The following is a 15746-nucleotide window of genomic DNA, read 5'->3' as shown; positions in this document are numbered from 1 at the left end:
GGCCAAGAACCACCCTTCAGATGCTTCCGGCGCTCAGCCTCTGTGCACAGAAATCACCCCTGCCGACCTGAGTCACCCTCACTACCCCCGGGACAAGCCCTTCTGCAGGGGAAAGAGGGGGAGGGGAGGCAGGGCAGGGCCAGGATCCAGGGTGACCACCTGCCCAGGACCTTGGACGGCCTGGGAGAGAGAACACCGGGCTCGACCTTCCCGGGGCCCAGGCAACAATCAGCCCCAAGGGACCAGGTGACCCCCCGGGACAGGAAGCGTCGCTGGCCGGCTGGCCGTTGTCCCTGCTTGGGCGCCCCTCAGGCTCCCGGCTGCCTGTCATCTATCATGCTGTCAGCACACATCCTGGGCCTTTGCAGGGCAGGCAGCAGGGGAGACTGAGTGGAGCCTGCACTTGGGGCTCCACACCCTGCCCGGGAAGTGGGAAAGACCCTTCGCCAGACAGAGTAGCTGGGGCTGCGGAGGGGTCTATGGGGGCCAGCCCCAGCAAGGAGGGCTTCTCAGAGGAGGCGACACCTGCAGCTCATCCTGCCAGCACAGGAGGCTTCCCTGGGGCCCTGACGTGCGTCCTTGCCCTCCACGCAGGGATCACAGAAGATTCCGGAGGACGAGGGTGCCATTGTCTACCCTCAGCTTCAGCCATGGTCTGGCCACCCCAGGGGGCTGGCGTCTGTACTCCGCAGACCCCCCGGGCCTCTCCTGGGCAGGGGGTGTCACTGAGCCCTTGGAAGTGGGCAGTGACCCTCCTGCCCCTGCCCCCGTGGGACACGCAGGGTGGGCTTGGCTTTCTCGGCAGACACCGTGCGTTGTGGAGCGTTCACTGTTGGACACTTGGAATACTGTGTTCCGGGAAGTTCCACGGCTATATTTAGCCCGGTAGCTTTTATGCCCAAGGCTGCTCAAAGGAGAAGAGCCGGGCCCCACCCTGACCCCAAAGGCCCCACCCGCACCCAAAAGCCAGGGCCGGGGCCCCAGGGCAGAGCTCCCTCACTGGAGACCTGCTGTGTCCTTGATCTGTAAAGTGGACACCAACGCACCCATCCCAACTGCAGCCCGTCCGCCCCCCAACAGGTCCTCAGTACCAGATCAAGGGGCGCCGCGTGTCTGCGGTGGCCCCAGGAGCCGTCTGGACAGCACCCTGTGGGCGAAGGCACAGGAAACCCAGGGCCGAGGGAGGCGGGAACTCAGGGGCGCGGCTGTAGGAAGTAGGCTGTGGGGTGGCAGGCTCGGGGTCGGGGTTGGGGATCTGCGGAGCCTGGCGAGGGAGCGTCCCTCTCCCCCCTCCCCAGGCCAAGGGGGCTGTGGGCTTCAGGAGTCTCTTAAGGAGCCAGACTCTCCGCTGGGCCCCTGGCCCCGGGCCAGGCGCACCACAACTGTCCTGCCGAAACGGCAGGGGCTCAGCACTGCCCCCCGCCATTGCCCCCGCGCTCCAGAGGCTTCTCTCAATGCTCTGGTCCCTCCAGCTCTCAGCCCTCCCTCAGGAAGCTGTAACGTGTGCCTGGCTGGGCCTGCTGGGGGGGGCAGAGGCACCCACACTCAGCTTGCCCGTCCCCCAGCTCCCCACACCCCCATAATCAGTGGCTCCTGGAGGACCCCCCACCTCCAGGGCCTGGGCTCCACAAGCAGATGGAGCTGGGCTGGCACTGCGGGGGCCTGGATCCACCTGGCCCAGTGCAGCTCCAGGACTGGCGGAGCTCCTAGGCTGAGCAGCCGGGGGCCCCCACCTCCTTCCTGGAGTCTGCAGGGTCATGTGGTACCCTCCAGTCTCCCTGCCCCTACTCAGTCTCTTCCTCTTCTTCAGCTCTGTCCCACCCCAGGGCCTTTGCAGTTCCCTCCGCCTGGAAGATGCCCCGGGTCTCCCCATCGCTGCCCGCCCGGTCCGGGTTCTCAGCACCGAGGTCCCCTCCTCCGGGAGGGCTCCGTGACAGCCCGTCTCACGTAACCCTGTCCTCTGGTCCATTTCCTCTGTGACCTCCTCGCCCTCTGCCACGATCGGGTTCTGTCTCTGTTTCCTTGTTACTGTTTCCCCCTCCTATGAGCCCATGAAGGCAGGAGCTTGTCTGCCGTCCTCTTTCTGTCCTGTCCCCACACCTGCCACAGAACAAGGCCCACACCTGCAAGGGTCTGGAGGGAAGGCGCATCCTCCCAGCCCACCCCTCCCCCCCCAGGTCTGGCGGAGCTCCAGGAATGGCCCGTCCCAGGGGCAGGTGGGCAGGTCCCCAGGGGCCTAATGCTCAGGCCCCCACCCTCAGCAAGAGGGGCCTAGGGGAGGGGTGGTCCTGTCTACCCGGTAAAAATAAACAGATTCCAGGGCTCCAGAACCCCTGGGTCCTTAGGGAAAGAAATTGAGCCCTTTGGGGAAGGACAACAGAGGTTCAAGCGATGGGTCATTAGTAGGTGGGGACCGAGGTCCTGCACGGCTGGTGGCCTCTCCACCTCCACCTCCAGGCTCCTGCTGCTGCTCCGCTTTCTCCAGGAAACTCCTACTCAGCCTCCAAAGCCCAGCCCAGGAGCCCATTGCCTTGGGAAGCACCTCCAGCTGCCACACTCACTTGGGCCAAGTAAGGGAACTGGCTCAGAGCTCCAGCCTCAAGGTCAAAATCACGCTGAGAGAGAATTCCCACCCAAACCTCAGCAATACCCTTGGCAGTGGCCAGAGCAGAGGCGCCCAGCAGGGACAGAGTTCTGAGCAGCGAGAGGCATTCTGGTGGGGACCCAGGAGGGCTTCCTGGAGGAGGGGACCCCCAGAGGGCCAACAAAGAGAAAAGGGGGAGACAGGGTCTTGAGGAGACCTGGCAAAGTTTAGGGTGACACTCATGGGAGTGAGAAAACAAGGGAGAGAGGGAGTGAGGGAGCGAGGGCAGGGTGGACACACCCCAAGCTGCCTCTCACAATGATGGAGCAGAGAGTGGGGTGGGAGGCTGGAGAGGCCAGCAGGGAGCGCCGCCTGCCCAGGTGGCTGCAGGCCAGGCCGGTAGGTGGGCAGGTTGGCACATGCGTCCTGCCCCCAGGGGCCAGACCAACCCTGTGGACCGCAAGGCCCGATTCCTGGTTGGCCAGACCCCAGGGAGAGCATCAAGGGGTCCTGCAAAGGCTCCACTGGGCAGGCAGTTCACATGGCCACCGCCTGTTCCGGAATACCCCACCATCCAGCCCAGGACTGAGCCACCCAGGGTATCTCCTTCTTCAGAGGGACAGACAAGCGCCCCATAAAGAATGACCCTGTCACAGCACATCACCCACCCATCCTCCACCAGCCCGGTGAGGAAGGGGCAACCCCGAACCCCACTTCGCAGATGGCGAAACTGAGGCACTGAGCGGCTCAGGAGGTGGTCACTGCAGCTCCTGAGTCCACGTTCTTAGCTCTGTCCTCAGCCCTGCAGGAACCTGCTCCCTCCAGAATCGCCCAGGGGGCTGCATGTCTGTCCCTGAACTCAGCACCCCACACTGGGCTCCCCCTTCCCCCTACTCTGTAACAGAGGAGTGGGGGAGATGACCAAGGAACCCTGCGCCCATGTCCACTCTCTGTGCCACAGCCCTCCCCAGCCCGGGCCCGTTTCCCCAGCCGGAGCCAAGAGCAGGAACGGGTGGGTCTGTGTGTTGGAGCTGCCCTGTGAGGATGGAGCTCAGCTCAGCTCAGCTGCCGGGAGAAGCGGGTATGGTTAGCACCAGGGCTCCAGGGAGCCCGTCACCCCGACTTTATGGCCAGCTGAGCCATGAGTCACTGCCAGTTACCGGCCATGCCATGTGCCGCCTCCCATCTGGGGCACCCCAACTGCAGCTAGCCCTCCGCCCCCCAGTCTGCAGTCAGGGTGCTGCCAAAGGTCAGGACAGTCTGTGAAACACCCTCTCCCAGGCACCACGGGCCCAGGCGCAAAGTCCAGAGCTGCCTGCTCGCTGGGCCAGGGCGTCTGTCCAAGACGTGCCCAGCAGGGCAGGAGGGGCCGGGAGCGACGCTGGGCAGAGCCCGGAGCCCGCGATCCAGAAAGGCCCAAGTGAACCCCAAATGGTCAGGCTGCTTCAGGACAGCGGAGGCTTCCAGCTCCCTCCGTCACAGTCAGGGAGGTTAAGGGTAAAACAGCCCCAAGGTGCACGCAGGACTTCACCCACCCGAGGGACCCAAAGTTTCCACTGAAAACCTTGGGTTGGGGAGGGGAGGAAACAGGCCTCAGGAGCAAGGCGGCCGCGTCCTTCGACACTTCTGGAAAAGAATCTGGCAGCATTTACTAAAATAACACGTCCTCAGAACTGTCCCCAGCAAGCCCCCTTCTGGGAATTTCTAAAGTTTCCCAGACATGCCAGCAGGCCACTCGACACAGCAGTGTCCGTGCGCCAAGAAATCACCCTGGATGCACCAGAATGTCCGTCCCCAGGGGCTGGTCAAACACACCATCACGCGTCTCACCACGGAATTCCGCGAGGCTGCTCAAAAACATGTGCTCACGTGGAAGGATTCCACGTAGACGTTCAGGAAAAAATAAAGCTAACGGCAGGAGCAATGAGCACAAATGAGCACGTTTCAGGACTTCCCTGGCAGTCCAGTGGTTAAGATTTCACCTTCCAATGCAGGGGGTTCCATCCCTGGTCCGGGAGCTAAGATCCCACATGCCTCGGGGCCAAAAAACCAAAACAGAAGCAATATTGTGACAAATTCAATAAAGACTTTAAAAATGGTCCACATCGAAAACATCTTTATAAAAAAAAAAAAAAGCACCTTTCCATAGACTGACATCTGTGTGTTTGTACAAAGGGGTGGACAAGTCAGGAGCGAGAGCAGATCCTGGGGTATCCAGGGCGAGTGGGGGGAGAGAAGATGAAATATCATTGGTTTCCTTTCAAAAATGGTTACTGTGGACATAAATTACTTTTGTAATGAATAAAAAAGGCCAAAAGGAAATCCTATGGAAGGCTGTGCTTTGACCCAAAAAATTAAAAAAAAAAGATTCCTCTGCCTGATACACATGCTCCCCAGGTGTCTTCCCACCATCAGTCAACCCAGTTCCAACCACTTGCTCACAGCAGTCACTCTCTGTGTGCCTCAAAACCCTCTCCCCTGAAAGCCCTTTCCTCTCATGTCATTCAGCAAACTCCTACTCATACCTCAAAGCCCTATCCAAATGCCCTCTCCTCTGCAAGGCCAACAGACACACTTCTGTGGTGGATAAGCCACTGGCTGGGGGTCAGACTGACCTGAGGGCCTCTCAGCCCTTCCTTGCTGAGCCCTGCATTGCCCTCCAGCTGTAAAACGGGGCAGTGGGGCCTCCTGGCAGGGGTGTTTCCAGGATTGACAGAGGGAGCTGTATCCATCGGGCTCTCAACACTTGATGATACGATGATGATGACAATGATGAGTGTGAGAACCATGAGCTAGGCCAGGTTGAGCTCCCTGGGATGTTGGGCTCATCACCCCACTTCTCAGATGAGGAGACTGAGGCTCACTGGACGCCCTGACCTGCCCTAGACAAACAAAATAAAGGATGTGCTGGACCTTGCTCCAGGTGGCCTCTTTTTGAGACTGGAAACAACACACATATATTCAAAAACTGGCAGCTTGGGGTCCCAAACTCACTTCCTAATGATCCCCAGGGCCTGCTGGTTAGCTGGTCAGTGGCCACAGGGTTGGGCAGCTCAGGGTCACACCTGGGAAATGGGTGATAGGAGGATGCCTTCCCTGCCCCACCCAGGACCAAGCGGAAGGCGCCTGGCGGAGAAGTGCTAACTGGCCAAAGGTTGTGTTTCACTTTTTCCAGGGCTGTTGCCTCAGCCTACAGTGTTCAGTCCTCAGAAAGGGAGGCCAGGCCAGCGCCAACCCTGGGTTGCCCCCAGCAAGGCCTCAGTGGGACGGGGGACAGAGCACAGGCCTGGGGGTCAGGAGGCTGGGGAGGGCTGCGCCTCCTTGTGCAGATTTGGGCCCGTTCGCTCCTCTGGACTCAGTTTCCCTATCTGTAACACCAAGAGAGGTACCAGCTCGTCTTTCTGTGGATCCAGGCAGGCTGACCCTTCCCAGAAGCAAAATCACTCCAGGTCCAAGTCTGGAGCTTGGCGACCACTGGAAACACCGCTCTGCAGCTACAGGGGGTCTATGCAGTGAGATTGTAGTGCGTGGAGATCTGGGAGCTGGGCACCAATGTGAAAAAGACCCTTGCCCCCAAAGCAAGATGTCCCTCCCCAGAGGAGGCTCCTCACCCCGCTGTGGCCCCAAGTTGAGCTGAGAAAGGTGACAGGAGGGAGAAGGAAATGTATTTTCCCTCCATCTCCTCCACCTCCATCTGAAACTGCCCCCAGGGGCCAGGATGGGGGCAGGGAGGGAGGTGCTGGTGTTCTCCAGCCAAGGCCAGAGGATTACTCAGCCGGATAAGCCCCCAGGAAGGCTCTGGCCAGAGCAGGTTCGTTTATCAGAACTAGGCAAAACCAACAGAGGAAAATGCTACAACAGGGCTGGGCAAACACCCTGCCCCCGCCCCCACCCCCGCACCCCGTGCAGCCGTCTGCAGGGCCTTTGCTGCTCCTCGTCACAGCAGGGGGACTAGCCCTGACTTCACAGGCTTATCTCCATGAATAATACTCACCTCCTTGAATCAACGGAGCAAACACCGCCAGCTGCCGGCTGCATGACTTATCAGCCCTGTAAGTGGGCAAAGTGTGAACAGCGTTTGAGGAGAAACCAGAAAGGAGCTCAAAGGAGGTTGCTCCGTGGACAAACTCGGGAGGCCCAGCACGTCCTTCCACCTGCGCCCAGAAAAGGTACCAGTGGCAGGGGACCCCACTCCTCCCACACTCCTGCTGAGGCCTGACTTCCTTGGCCAGGAATGGCCTCTGTGGGTCTGCTCCTTACTCCATAAGCTTTAAGTGAGCACTGTTTACCTGGCAGACCCACAGAGAAAACAGACAAAAGCAAGATGTGGCCCCTCCTCATAGGGGGAGCAGGGCAGAGGGTGTGACAGACGTGCAAGTGATAAATGCATGACAGACACGTTGTGTGTGTCATATTGCTTAGTGCAGCATTGCTAAAGAGCATTTGGGGAACATCAGTCCTGTGAAACGCTCCTCAGAAGAGGGCTCGCTGGCCAGTGCCTCTGGACAATGCCGGATGCCGCTCTCCCAGCCCCAGCCCAGTGCTCATCAGCATATGAAAGGTTAGAAAGTCCTCCCAAATACCTTTGCAAACCGATTTCACTTTGTTTCACCCTCACTCTTAATCCCAGACAAGGACTGCCTACCAAGCCACAGGATCTTGCTTTCAGAAACCTGAAAGCTCCACATCTTCTGCTCATTCAGTTTAAGGCCCAGAGAGGGGGATCCTAGGTCTGTCCCCACGTGGAAGGAGCTACAGATAGCCCCGAGGGCTCTCCAAGTCATCCCTAAACCTTCCAACTTCGGGATTACCTCTTGGTGGCAAAGCTATAGAGACCCTTCCCCACCAAGACAGAGTCTATGCGTTTAGCATACACTGGTTGAGAAAATACCTAAGACCCAAAGTTACAACGAATCAAGCCTCTCTGGAAGGGGTGTGTGGCTTCAGCGGCACAGACGCGGTGGGAGTTGTGCGCACACAGGGACTTGCGGGCGCCGGGTGCTGTCTCTAGAACCACCCCCAGGCTGTGAGCCTCTGTGACTCTGCTGTCTTCTTAGCACAGAGGTATTAGCCCCTTCTTTAAAGATGCTGAGGCTCGGGGAGGGACAGGGTCCTGTTCAAACGTATCAGCTAGTCAGTGACGGGTGTCCAGTCTCCTGAGACCAGGTCAAATGAGTCTCCTGAAAACCCTGTGGGAAATCTGGTCTTTCAGTGTAATAATGTCTGAATCAGGGGCCGGCCGCAAGGAGACCATGCAAGGAACGGGTGAGACAGTAGGGAAAGGTGTGGTCTGTGGCAGCTGGGAGTGCCCCTCGCCTTTTCTAAAGGTGGAACTCTTGCCTGGTGGAAATGCTATGATTTTTTTCAAGAGAAAAGAAATCTGGACTTTTATTTAAACTTTTCCCATTTGTAAAACATGGTGAGCAGCTGTGCATGGCTGCCTGTTTGCAACCTCTGATCTCAATGTTCTCAGACAAGATGGAGTCATGGGCAGCTGGAGGTCCCAGGGACGGGGTGGCTGCTCTGCAGCCCCTGTCTGAACTCCCTGGACCCCTCCACACAGCCCCATCCTGGCGTGAGCTCCTGCATGACCCGTGTGTTTCCTGTGTCTGCCCCACACTGCAAGGCTCGCCACGGTGTCCCCAGGCCTGGCCCATCACAAACTTGACCAAGGCGTCAGAACTTGTTCCTCCTTGGCCCAGCCCAGCTCCAGCAGGCTCTAACCGGGAGACAGCGGCCCCCCGGAACAAGGGTTGTCCCCCAAGAATGAGTGCGGCCACGTGCCAGGCGCCCCTCCCAGCTCTTTGCCCCAGGCCGGTAGCATGGACCACCAGGCACCCAGGCCCAGGCCAGATGTGGGCCTTGGGCCCCCGGGGCTCCTTTCTGCAGACCCAGGGGAAAGAGGGGTGGGGGGGCTGCTGGGGGTCTCGGCCGCCTCTGGCACATCCCCACCATCAGCAAGCTACGGGGTCTCCAGCCCACGAGATGCCAACAGCCCCTTATCTTCTCTCCAAAGGAAGCCAGACGAGGGCAGGGAGATTCTGGGACCTGGGACGCCAGCCCACATCTGCACTGGGAGAGACACGCTGGTTTCCCTCGGAACGATCCAGCTGCAGAGATGTCCCAGCTGCCACGGCGGCTACACGGGATATCCTTTGCACGTGAGGCACGGGGCTGGCGATCTCTGGATGGGGGTTCAGAGGCAGGCGCAGCCTGGGACGGGACAGAGTCGGGCTGGAGCCAGGCGGCCGCCCTCGGGTCAGCCTGGAGGGGCGTCCACCAAACTGCCGGCCCCCCTCTCCCGACTGAGGCGCCTCGGGACTGAGCTCCGTGCCTTGTCAGGCCCAGAACTGGGTCTCCCCCAGGGGTCGATGGGGCACCTAGACCGGGGAGCCCTCCCTCCGGGCTCTGCTGGCCAGGACAGAAGCAGCGACGCCTCTTCCCACCTTGCCGTCCAGGGCTGGGGACTTTCCAACAGTGGTGTCACTTCCTGGCTCCCCTCCTGCCAGCCGGGGCGCCTGGCAGCACTTTCCCTCTCCTGACGACACCCCGCCTCCGCACAGATCAGGAAAGTGGGGCTCAGAAACATGACCTGACAAGGGGTCGTGACCCCACATCCCAGGAGGGACCGGCCAGCCCCCAGTTCCCAGAGCTACCGCTGACCCAGCCCACCCACTGACCAGCATTCAGGGGAGGCAGACCCGGGACCCTCACCCTGAGACACCGCCGCCCCCCTTCCCAAGAGCAGGACCCAAGGCGGGGAGCCCAAGGGACAGGGCTGGGCCTGACCGCCTCCAAGGTGTCATCCAACTCCCAGCTCGAGACTGTGCCCAGCAGTGGCCCCCAAGTACAGCCTCACACAGGCAAGTCTCCTGGGGTGCCCACAGGCAGCAGCTCCTGGCCGGGGCCCCAGCTGCCCTCCCCAGAGGACCTGGGCCCCAGAGGGGAGGTGGCGGCTCCCTCCTGCCTGTGAAACACCCAGGGAACCTGCTTGATCCCCCTACCCCTGCCCACCAAGCCCCTGGACAAGCAGGACATGGTCGGGGGCACTGGACGAGGCCCCTCAACACTGAGGGGCCCGTGGGCTGGCCCCTGCGCCTGGCTACTGGGGAACGCAGGGCCTCCACTGCCAGGAAGGAGGTTTCTGCTAAAGCAGGGCCTGCCTACCGTACATTAAGTCCTTCCTCGGCCCCGGAGCCTCCTTTCCCGCCATCGGCTCCCTTTCTGCTCAGGTAGAGCAAACGTGTCCGTCTTTCTGCAAACCCTGAGGGGTCGGCACTATGTCTGACCCGAAGGCACCCTTGCACGCTCGCTCCCCAAGCATGTTTTCCTGCAGCCATTGGAGCTTCTTCAGCCAAACTCTATAAAACGTGATGTATTTCCCATTGCACTTCTGTTTATCTATTTGTTCATTGTGGAAAATATGGGAAATGCAAAAAACGTAGACGATGAAGATGAAAGGCGCACGTGGTCCCAGCCGGCAATCGTCCTCTGCGACCCAGACTTTTTGACGCTTTCGGAGCCCTTTTATAGGGTCCCTGGATTCTCATCGCGGTCCCCTCCCGCCAGCAGGAGTGGGGCTGACGGCTTTGACACTCCCTGAAGTCTGTACATCGAGCAGACGCGGTTGGGACGCGATAAACTTCTGCTCTTGGCTGGGAGACCCCACCGTCCTGCCAGCAGAGGCAGGCGGGAGGCTGGCTCCTGGGCCGTCCTCCCCCGCGGGCCCCGGGGGGAAGAACCAGGAGGCAGGCCTGGGGCTCCGTGCCCCTCCTCGCAGCGCCTGGGGGACCCCCCAGCCCAGGACGGCCGCCTCACGGGGGATGGCCTCAGGAAGACAGTGGAGAAGGGCAGAGGGTGAGGGCCAGGGCAGGCGGCAGGGCAGGAGCAGAGAGAAGCAGTGAGGGAGAGGCTGCGAGGGAGGAGGGACAGAGAAGGAAGAAGGGAAGAAAAGAAAGGGAATTTTTTAAAGATGAGAGCAAAGAGCGCAAATTAGGGAGACAGAATGGAGAGAAGTGGGCGCCAGCACCACCCCAAGCATCACACAAGGCCCCTGCCGCCTGCCCGGGCTGCGCCCACCTATGAGCACCTCCACCTACTGGCCGCAGGTGCCTCCGAAAGCGAGCCTGCCCCCCCCCCCCCCCCGATCCTGAGACGGCCCACCTGCCGCAGCCAGGCTGAGTTACACAGACTGTGCCCTGGGCCGGGCCAGCCCCGCAGACGCCCTCCAGCCCCTGGAGATGAAAGTGAGAAGTGAGTCCCACTCCCACAGTAACTCCCCAGCAGCTGGTCACGGGCCAGGATCATCACGCGGCCCCGTGTGCATCCCCAGGTGAGTGTACCATCTGGGAAACGCTGCAGGGGCCGAGGCAGCCCCAAACCCGCGCCTATTGGGCCGAGAACGGAGATTCTGGAAGCCGCTTTCAGAGGGACAGCTGCAAACTGCAAACTAGAAGAGTGTGCCCCACGGTGGGTTTCTCACGGACCTGTTCCCCCCACCGCCCCCCATGACCTGACTTCAGGTCTGGGCCTGGCCTCCGAGGGGTATCCGGGACTGGAGAGCCCTCTCGTGGGGCACAGACCGATCGGGCGGCGCTGGTCCTTCCCTGAGAGCCTGGGCTGCTTCGGCCTCCAAAGGGAGTCACGTACGGGGGGCGCAGGCCTGACAGGCCACAGACCGCCCACCGGCCCACCTCCCGGGCCCAGTGACAGTGGATGGCAGGGCCCTGTCAACCCCCAGCCCCGTCCCTCGCCCACCCAGACCAGCGAGGAAGGAGGTAACTTACATCCTGCAGGCCGAGGGGGAGGTGGAAGGGGGTGATATGGAGAGAGATCAGTGCCCAAGTGGCACCAGGAACGCTCGGCAGCGCAGGTGGGGAGGGCGGGGCCTCTGGCTCACTCTGTACACCTCACCCCCCAGACGTGCCTTCCCCCTCAAGGCTGGCGGCAGGAGGAGGTGTCCGAGCCCCTAGTCACTGTCACTCACCAGGTTTGGTGCCCAGGTCTCCTCCACCAATGGCTAAGCAGCAGCTACGGGCCATCGGGGTGATAACTCAGTGGGAAATGAGGACAATCGGCTTTAACACCCACAAGAGTGAGTCCCAGGCTTCCCTGGTGGCGCAGTGGTTGAGCATCCGCCTGCCGACGCAGGGGGCGCGGGTTCGTGCCCCGGTCCGGGAGGATCCCACATGCTGCGGAGCGGCTGGGCGCGTGAGCCATGGCCGCTGAGCCTGCGCGTCCGGAGCCTGTGCTCCGCAGCGGGAGGGGCCACAACGGTGGGGGGCCCGCGCACCGCAAAAAAAAAAAAAAAAAAAGAGTGAGTCCCACATATGGGTTTTTCCAGGCCCCCCCAGCTGACGTCACTTCAGAAACGCGAAGGGAGTGGGGGAGGTAAGGGGAAGACAGGCGAGGTGCTTCTGAGCCGCCCTACATCTTCTGGGTGTTTTATCTCCTGGGGTTTCCCTAAAAGGCCTTCTTCTCTCTGTGAAGGTGCAAATAGGCACGCATGGGGTGCTTGTGTGGGCACCTGTGCACCTGTGTGTGCGAGCGTCTGTGAGTGTGTGTGCACATGTATGGACCCACGTGTGTAACATATGCATGTTACTCGTGTGCACTGATGTGCACGTGTGTGTTCCAGTGGGCATGCCAGCATATTCGAGTGCGTGTGTGCCTGTGTGTGCAGGCACTGCACACACGTTTTCTCATACGTGCCCAGAGCATCTCCAGGAAGACATAACGGGAACAGGCCACACGGGTGTCTCTGGGGAGGGCACTGGGGACAGAGGACCCCGGAGCGACAAGGCGGGTGGCCGTGGGACCTGGGGACGTGAGGGCTGGCCCGGCTGCGTCCTGGGTCTGGGCGCCGTTCACTCAGCCACTTGGCTGTCGTCAGTCGGTGTGCTCCACACCAGCAGAAGTGGCGATCAAAGGTGAAGTCAGCAAGCAACACTGGAAGGAAAGACAGGGAGCGACCAGGGGCTTCCCTGGCGGTCCAGTGGGTAAGACTCTGCGCTCCCAATGCAGGGGCCCTGGTTCGATCCCTGGCCAGGGAACTAGACACCACATGCTGCAACTAAGAGTTCGCATGTCGCAACTAAGGAGCCCACATACCATAACTAAGGAGCCCACCTGCCACAGCTAAGACCCAGCACAACCAAATAACTAGATAAAAGAAAGGGAGCATAGGGCTTCCCTGGTGGCGCAGTGGCTGAGAGTCCGCCTGCCGATGCAGGGGACACGGGTTCGTGCCCCGGTCCAGGAAGATCCCACATGCCACGGAGCGGTTGGGCCCGTGAGCCATGGCCGCTGGGCCTGCGCGTCCAGAGCCTGTGCTCTGCAACGGGAGAGGCCACAGCAGTGGAAGAAAGAAAGGGAAGCGACAACCTCAAACGACTTTTGCTCCCAATCAGGTACAGCTGCAAGGAGGACCTGGAACCGCTGGGCCGGGGCAGCTGGACAAGCAGACGGAGAGTAGGTGAGCAGGTGAGGGGAAGGACATGTCCCAGGGGCCTTCTGAGGTGCTGAGTGACGCCAAGAGCACGTACCCCTCTCGCCCCACTGTCCCCACCTGCCCTGGGACCTTAGCGCCACGTCTGGCCAGCCGACCTGACCAGAGGGCGCGCCCGTGCAGGTTCAGAGCCTGCCCGGAGAAGGGGACAGCGGCTGGTGGGTACTGGGCACTGCTTGGCAGCCAGGCTCTTCCTCAGGGGGGCAGCAGCCCCTCCCCGGGAACACGGCCCAGATGCTCAGGCCCAGCCCTGAGAGCCCGGCCCTCCCCAGCAGTGGCCTCAGCAGGGCTCTGTACACAGGACAGACACATCACCGGAGCTGAAGGGACACCGTGAGGCCCCGACCATGCACCTCCCACCTGTGTGACCTTGGGGAGGCCAGTTAGTCCCATACTCTGAACCTCCGGAGAAGGGGATTAGAGCTGCCTTCCCCGCAGGAGGCGCAGCTGGGCTCCTGGCGACCCGCCGAGCTCGCCAGCAAAGGCGCCGTGATTGTGGACGCGGCGCCGCGGCTCCTGTCGTCTGCCGGAAACTCGTGTGAACATGGGAACACGGGGTGCGGCGCCCTGGTACCCAGGAAAGCCCTCAACAGCCATGGGCTGCTGCACGGGGCGTTCCTCCTGGCCACCCTGACCAGCCAGGACCTCCACGTCACCAGTGTGTGTCCCACACGCCCTGCTCATCACCCCACTGTGAGCTGCGAGGGGCAGGCGCAGGGTCGGGCCTGTGCCCTCACCCAGGACAGCCGGCCCTGGGCCCCTGGGGACAGAGTCGCAGACTAATTTTCTGAAACTCCAACCACCTGGGCTACTCCTTCCTTCTACCACGTGGTTTCAGCACGCCATGCATTCCCAATGCCCGTAGCGCCGTCCAGCAGAACGTGGGGCAGGGTGGGGGGTGTTTGCCCACCAGAGGGTATGAGCCCTATGGGGTGGGGGGAGATAAACAACGATCCTGAATCCTGAGCCGCTGGGGGCAAAACTGAGATCCCAGGAAGGACGAGTGAGAAACCCCCTGCTGTGGGAATGTCACCGGCCAGGGAGCCTCAGGGTGGGGGCCGTGGGTAGGCACCACGTGGCAGCCAAGCGCTGCAATTCCACAGCAACATCTGCTTGTCATTCTTATCTTCTCTGGCAAAGTCAGGGACCCACAGTCACGAGGGCCCAGGACCCTCACGACCTCGTTCAAGGAGGGGCCGGCGGCGGATCTGACGGGGCAGCCGTCCCTCACCGAGGCCGGCATCGGCATCAGGCTATTTTATTACCCCAGGCCCAGCCTGGTTACCAGGCACCCAGAGTGATGTCACTCGAGGTGAAGTAATTTACAGCTAATAGACTGGAGGGGCTGCCTCAACCAGCCGTCCGTCCATCTGTCCATCCTCACTCGAGCTCAGGCCCAGGGGGCGGGGGGACAAGCAGACGGAGAGTAGGTGAGCGGGTGAGGGGAAGACAGCGGGTGAGGGGAAGGCATCACTCCGCCTCCCCGGTGGTCAGCCGGCCATCTCCCTGTCCCTTTGTCTGCACTGTGGCTCCACGCCCTTCCTCTGCGGGGAGCTCCTAGGCCTGTGACAGGACACTTGCCAACACTGCAGTCACACGCACGTTCCCGCCAACCAACGGAGGGATGAACACGCTTGAGTGTGACTACGTCTCCCCAAAAACAAACTCGCCTGAGTCCCTCCCCGGAGGACCCCTCTCTACGAGGGGTGTCTGGTGACCTGCCCGCGAGTGCCTGCTGGGAGGGCCTTTGAAACCAGACTCGGTTACATAAATGATACGGCACCCGTGACCTCTGTTTTCGTTTCCTGCTCCCCTTTCCTCGGCAGCCAGCTCGAGGCCCGGCTGGGTCATCCACAGGGCGGGCTGCTTGTAAGGTCCCGCATCTCCCTTTCACCAAGCCTGGGGGCAGGGTGGGCGATGATGTCCCCACCCAATCACACAGACCCCCTAAGGGCTGCAGGACCGAGACCGGGGAGTCACAGACCACGGTGGGGGCAGCGGCCCAAGGAGCGGGCAGGCAGCAGGGCCGAGAAGAGGCCACGGAGCACAGCAGAGCACGGCCCAAGAGTGCCCGGAAGTGGGGTTCCAGACTCAGCCTCTGCCAGGCCCTGGCCCTGGTTCTCGCATCTATAAAATGGGTGGGACAGCTCCCAGGAGTCGCCCCAGCTCACCAGACGGCGGTGAGCTTTAAGGAGTTAAAACAGAAGCTCCCGGGCTCAGCCAGGCATGTGAGGGACCCTCGGGAAATACCAAGGGATGATGGTGACAATGACAGTGACAAAAGCAGCCACAGCTCAGGGGCCCCTCCCCCTGGCTGTCGCTGCCACTCGCCCCAGCTCCAGGCTGTCACCGGCCGGAGGGGCAGGTGGGCCGAGGCCGGCCTTGGGCTCTGGAGCTCCGTGGTCCCTGCAGGAGAGGTACACACACCTCCATGTGCACAGTGACTCGTACACCTGCAGGGCGCCACATCCGGGCCCATCCCCCTCAGCCCCTCCCACTTGTATCCCCGGAGGGCACCTACCCCAACCTCCCCCGCCTGGCTGAGTTCTGCAGTTCCGGTTGGTATCAGAGAGGCTCTGGAACCCTCCACCTGGACCCCACCTCATTTCCCCCAGGGGCAGCAGGTCCCGAGGCCACTCCGGGTCACACAGCCCT

The sequence above is a fragment of the Globicephala melas genome, chromosome 15 (assembly GCF_963455315.2).
Source record: "Globicephala melas chromosome 15, mGloMel1.2, whole genome shotgun sequence".
In the NCBI taxonomy this organism is placed as follows: domain Eukaryota; kingdom Metazoa; phylum Chordata; class Mammalia; order Artiodactyla; family Delphinidae; genus Globicephala; species Globicephala melas.
This window is presented reverse-complemented; position numbering follows the sequence as displayed.